We start from the raw sequence: 6281 nt of genomic DNA, 5'->3' as shown, positions 1-6281 counted from the left end.
ATCTTCCGAACGCCGAACCCTACATTGGGTTACCCAAATAAGAACATATTTCTCTGCTCCTGCCAAATTGAAATCATGACATGTCCTGGTCCTGGGATGAGGCTTGAGCATTGAAGGTAATCTTCTCTCCAGGGAAGTATACAAGAGGCTGGGAGTGCAGAGACATGGATGGAGACCTGGGTCCCTGTGGAGATATGTGTGAGCACAGGCAGTCACTGACAAACATGACAACTGAAGGCAGGAGCTGATGAGGAGACACCAGGGAAGAAAGATGTGTCAACTTGGCCAAATTATTTTTTTGCACTGCACCTCAAAACCCAAAGAAAGCCACTCCTCAATAGACAAGGGCCAAGAGAACAGCTGGTGGCCACTGAAGGTCATGCAGCTGGGAAGAAGTGGAATTGTGGGGTCACATGGCCCAGTAACGGGGTCAAGCTTCCCACTATCTTGGATTTGAAGGAGGCAACCAGGCAGATGCTGCTACCTAGGTCAGCCCTGTTTTAGGTTTCATCCCTTGACATATTCCAGATGTGGGAGAGATTCACCTAACCATAGGCCAGGAAGGGAAGAAAGCGTTCCTAAGACATTATTTTTCTCATCCTAATGGGGATATCTGAAAGGGATTGTATAAACTATCTTTCAGAAGGACCTTGCCCCACCACCCCCACCAACGGCAAATGGTACCCAGATGATTGAGGTGGCAACCGAGGAAAGAAGTCCCCTTCCAGTGGGCTCTCTAGTGCTCTCTGCTTCTCTAGTGCAGAGCAACACTAGAAGCTCAGAGGAAACAGCTCAGCAGTTCCTACGATGACCCAGAGCTGAATGGACCTGGCTGATCCAAGGACACCTTCTATGTTTATTCACAAGCTTCACTGGTCCAAGCAGCATGCCTGGCTCTCCAGAGCTGACTATATATCAGACATCTCCAGCAAGCAACTTCTCTCTGAAGAGTACATGAAGCATCCAGGTGGAGGACCCTTCCTCTAACCTTCAGCACTTCTCCACCATAACTAGCACCTGCAGAAGCTTGGAGAAGCCATCCAGCAGCCCCCACTGAACCCAGTTCACCTACCAATCACAGCTGCGCTCACCTGCAGCTCCCCTCTTTCCTTTCTCACTACTGATAGCAATGAGATCACATAGGAAGTTACATACTAATAACTTAGAACATCTGTGAAAGAAAAAGAAGAGTCAATTTGCTACTCAGGAAGATGAATCCCCAAGGGGATGTGGAGAGGGTTGCCAGCAAACTTGCATCTTCTAAGCAAAAACATGGAAAAATAAGAGCATTTGCAAAGAATTTCTGTAAGGTGAAAATTCAGAAAATAGACCTACATTTTTTTGCCACATATTTGAAAAAAAATGACCACATTTATCACAGGAAATATCAACAGAAGACTCTAACTACTGCCTAACCACCTGATTTCTACTGCAAAGTACAGTACTTTTCTTAAGAAGGTATCAAAGATTGGACCCATGAGCAGTATTGGGGGAACAAGTGGGGTTAAAACACCTAACTATTCAGGAGATACCAAAAGGAATGAGGAAAGGGGAATATGATGAAAGAGAGGTGCCTTAGAAGGGAAGCACATGACTGTTATGTGCTGTAGAGAGGGTGTCATGAAAAGTCATTATCTTCCCATCTGAACCCTCAGGGGTGTTATAAATGACTGACTGGGACCTATAAAGGAACATGCATTAAAAAAAAAAGAGACACCCGCCTGGAGATCATCTCTGCCGGGACTCGAACCCGGAACCTCTGGATTAGAAGTCCAGCGCGCTCGTCCATTGCGCCACAGAGACCTCACCATGAGTGCAGTATCAGCACCAGAACTGAAAAATCCCGCACCTCCTGCATCACTGGAGGGGTCTCAACACCCCACTCTCACAGCATGGTGCTGAGGCAGCGTGAAAACCCTATGCCCAGATCAATCTCCCTTGCAAATCAACATCTCTAGGCATCCCCTTCTTCCACAGGGACGGGCAATAATTCTGGGTGTGATCTATATCTTTCTCAGCAGCAGGGATGCAGCAAAAACCTGGATGCAGGCTTGTATCTGCGTCTCTGGCAACCTTTCCGCAGCATCTCTAGCTCGACTGAGGGCAGAGCTAAATCCTGGAGTAGAGTTAATTGCTGCATCTCCCTCAGCATCATCACAGCATCCTCGTTGCAGAAGCCATGAGAGATAAAGATGAAAGAGGATTTAGCTTACAACACTGAACACTGACAATGAAGAAGAAAGCCCTGTTCGTCATGATGAAAAATGCAGAAACCTGTGGTTTGAGCAGAGAAAGAAAAGAAAAAGCAGCTATCATGTTTTTATTTTAAGCAAGCTGCCAATCAAGGGTTTAATGTTTCTCCATGTGCATCTTCCATCGGAAAAAAATTAAGATGACATCAAAACAACAGGAAATATCCTGCTGTTCAACAATTGATCAAACCCTGTGCATGATTCCTTGCTGTGAACAAAAACATTTTGCATTTCTAAACTGCATGAATTTTAGAGTATTGTTTACTCCCAAACATCCTCTTAATTAGGGACAAACGTGAAAGGCGAGATGCTAACTGCAGTGTGACTTGCTTAGAAGAATGAATGCTACCTGACACTATGAGCTTTTACCTCAGGGTTGACGTGACCTGAAGACCCAACCTAAGCCAGCTCTTGCCAGCTGAGAACACCCCATACCAATGATAAAACGATAGAAGATTTACCCTTCAATAGAACCATGCGTATAACCACGGTGAGAACCGCAACCGACCAGAATTTAGGATAAGCACTACCACCACCTGTACAGGACATCAGTTTAGACCAATGAAGATCATCACACCACTGACCATACGCGTGTCCCACCTGCATGGGACAAGCACATAGTTATCCTGCATGAGATAAGTACATACCGATTATGCGAGCAACAGTAACCAATTAGCCCACCCCTTAACATGAAAAATTTCATTGACCTATACGACTGTATTATCACATATATAATCCCTGCTCTTCTCTGCATCTGTGTCCTCCACACATTAGGCTGGGGCATAACTATGCACATAGCTAATATATAAAAGAATAAATTCCCTTGGTAATTCTATGCTAAGCATCCTTGCCTCCCTCCTCAGCTGGCGAAGAACTGACTTTTATGCAAATTGGGCTGTGAAGTCACATGGTGCTAACGAGAAGAGACACAGCACTAACAATCTCAGCACATGTAATGCAAAACCAAAGAATTTGGTTTTCCTTTTACTGATGCTCTGGGGCTTTGGAAAGATTTATGGTTGTTTTGACAAGCAAAATTCAGCTAGAATTGGTGGGAAAGAAGGCAGGGGTTTAACTTCTATCAGACAAAACTGCTGCAAGAGATACCCAGTAAATCGATAATCCTTGAAATAAATTAATCTGTGAACCAACTGTAATGCCAGTGTAGCACTGTAATCCCACCAATGCCTTGAGAAAACTCAAAAAACCCACCTATCTACAGGGTGAACAAAGGCTGTGCTTAAAAAATGTCATATAATAAATCTTAGACAAAGTTATAAAGCACCAATATAGAACAGAAAGGAAGGAAAAAATCTCACACAGGCTGTGGCTGCACTATGTGTGTTCCTCATGGGAGGAGACAACACTAATTCTTTTAATATGATTTTGGGAGGCTGTACGTCAAAAGCAGTGCCTATTTTGAAGTCATTAAGAGTTTTGTCAGAAAGTGGAAAATCTGGAGATGAAGTACTAAATTGCACAAACCTCAGAAGAATGACTGTGCTTTATGGGCAGCTGCATCCCAAGAGCTGGGGGGCAGATAGGTTTCAAAAGAACTCCCATTCCTCCTGACTGGAGCTGGTCTGGGGCTTGTGGTAGCTCTGTAACCTGCCTTTTGCTTCTGCCTGCCTATGCTCTCATACATCTTCGGGTAACACATAGCTCAGCAGCATGCATGCCCAAATTTTTAGGAGCCAACTAGCATTCAGCATCTGGAGGAAAGCCTGCTCCAATCAGCCATAATTGTACCAGAAACAGGTAAGGTCCAGGAGTTTTAGCAGATCCTGGTGAAAATGACACATTTCCAACAGAGAAAGCATGGGAAGAACCTCCCACTGCAGGGAAATGGATATGCCACAGGCTGCAGCCCCCAACAGCACCCCCTGATCAGCAGCACTGCTAGGAGTGCCACCAGAGTACCCCACTCACCTTCTCCCCATCCCAGCACATGTCCGTGCTGGCGCAAGGACATGGCCATGAGCCACACGGTACCAAATGCTCCCCACTGAATGCTACAAAACAATGTGCAACTTTCAAACCCTTGGTACCTTCAGTAATTTGGCCAGTCTTCCCCAAGGTATTGACTGTGCCTGTTATCTCCATATGTGACATACTTGGAAAGCAGAGACTGGAGTGGGCAGCATAGATGCAGGTAGGTTATTTTTGGTGCTGGGGGATGCCAATACACCCATTTCTGTGGGAAGAGATGACAAATTCAGTAAGCTGGGCAGCATGTTTTGAGATGAGCAATATCCCTCTTTAGATACAGACAGGGAAATGCTTATAATGTGTCCCCAGCACACAGAAATGTGATGGGAGTGAAAAAGCTGCAAGTGGTCCAAACAAGGTGCAAATTGGCCCCCAGCTCATCCCTGATTGCCTTCCAGTATCAAATCATTTGCTGCAGATGGGAAGAACATGAGCAAGGATGCAGTGGACCAGGGTGAACCAAGGTAATTTACTACCTTATAAACAGCTGGGAAAGGCCTTTTGCAAGACAAAGACTTAAGCAGTAAGATGGCTGCTGAAGCGTGTCTCACTTGAGCAGCAAGATACCACCTCCTCTCAAGTTGCTCTAGGGCAGCATCGTCTGTGCCGAGAGACTCAAAAATCTCATTGGACACCTAAATAAACAGCAATAGAAAATCTGTATCGGAGCTGCGACTGTTTTGTGGTACCATGGCTAAAGGTTTTATTCACAACTACCCTGTTACCTAATAAAACCTTCTCCAAGAGTCACCAAAGAGCCAGTCCCACCAAGCTAAGGATAAAGCTTTAGAAGCTGTGTGCTTGCAGGCCACAAAGCCCATTAACCTGTGTATCCACAGTGGGGAAGGATTTTCCCCAAATCCTTACAATTTGCAAGGTATATTCTTGTCTTTTTCCTAAACTTGTAATCTCTTCTTTATTACTTTTTTTCTTTTTTTACCAGCCATGTCAGAAGCACCCAAAATGCAGTCAGGTACCTTGCACTTGATTTGACCACCACCTCACATGTGTCTTCAAACTCTCCAGTGCCTTTGTCTGCAGGACTGTGACTGGGCTCATCTAAAAGATGTCCATTGGTAACTCCTGCATTTTGCTCCCCTGATAATTAACATGTTATCGTGAGACACAGAGCCAGTTTCAGAAGCTTTTGCCTTCAGTGCCATGGGCTGGCATTGGTGGCTGTACTGAAGCTTGCTGGGCAAGGGCACAACTCAGCAAGTGGCTGATTTTCTACAAGCTTACAGTTAAATTAAAGCAGATGCTCTTTTAAAATCAGCTCAGCTGTCATCTTAGTATCTAAGATATATACAACTGTTTGATTTGCATTTTGCTGGAGTTAATCCCCACAGGATTTATTTTCACATCCCAGATAAGATAGATGAAGCAAGAGGGCATGACTAGCTCCTGTTGGGAGGCTGAAGCAATAACCACCAGGGTAAAAAGAGGAGAGAGAGGAGCTGACATTTCTGGGGAGCAGGCTGGATCCCATCCACAAAGTAGAAAATTAAAACTGACACTGGGCCCAAGCAAAGACATCTCTGAACTATACTTGCAATTGCTGTTGTGAAAGTCATTGCAGGACTGAGAGACTGATGCCACACAGAGAAAGCAGAGCATAAGCACAGACTAAAAAATGCCAACGCAGTGATAGAAAAGGAAAATCCCAGTAGAAACCCCAAATCTAACATCCTTTGCCTACAGAGCAACGATTTAAAAGTTGTGGACCAGAGGGTCCCCCTTTAGCCTGTTTTTTGGACGGAGCTGAGCGAGTTGGCTGAGACCAGATGCTGGAAATTAGAAGCATTACCTGGGTCTCCCTTGTCATGTCACCACCCACGGCAGTATAAACCCAATGAGGATCTCAAACATTCAGCAGCAAGCAGCCAGGGGATGCTTGGAACAACGGGGGTGTCCAGCATGGGCAGATTTACCCAAGAGGTTGAGAACATGTCCTCAGATGGGATCCTCAAAATGGCTCCAGGAGGGAGGGACACACCAAACCAGGTATCCAAGACAGACGATGTTCCCAGTTCAGGGCAG

The 6281-nt window shown here is 45.3% G+C and overlaps 1 non-coding gene across 1 annotated transcript; it reads right to left on the bottom strand.

Annotated features, from left to right (window-relative positions):
* Window positions 1–1729: 1729 nt before the first annotated feature.
* TRNAR-UCU lies at window positions 1730–1803 on the bottom strand. Its single transcript has one exon. It is a non-coding gene; the product is annotated as a tRNA-Arg (tRNA).
* Window positions 1804–6281: the final 4478 nt, after the last annotated feature.

The sequence above is a fragment of the Haliaeetus leucocephalus genome, unplaced genomic scaffold (assembly GCF_000737465.1).
Source record: "Haliaeetus leucocephalus isolate CR32 unplaced genomic scaffold, Haliaeetus_leucocephalus-4.0 Scaffold219, whole genome shotgun sequence".
In the NCBI taxonomy this organism is placed as follows: domain Eukaryota; kingdom Metazoa; phylum Chordata; class Aves; order Accipitriformes; family Accipitridae; genus Haliaeetus; species Haliaeetus leucocephalus.
The sequence above is the reverse complement of the archived record's forward strand: the minus strand, read 5'-3'. Positions and strand labels throughout refer to the sequence as shown.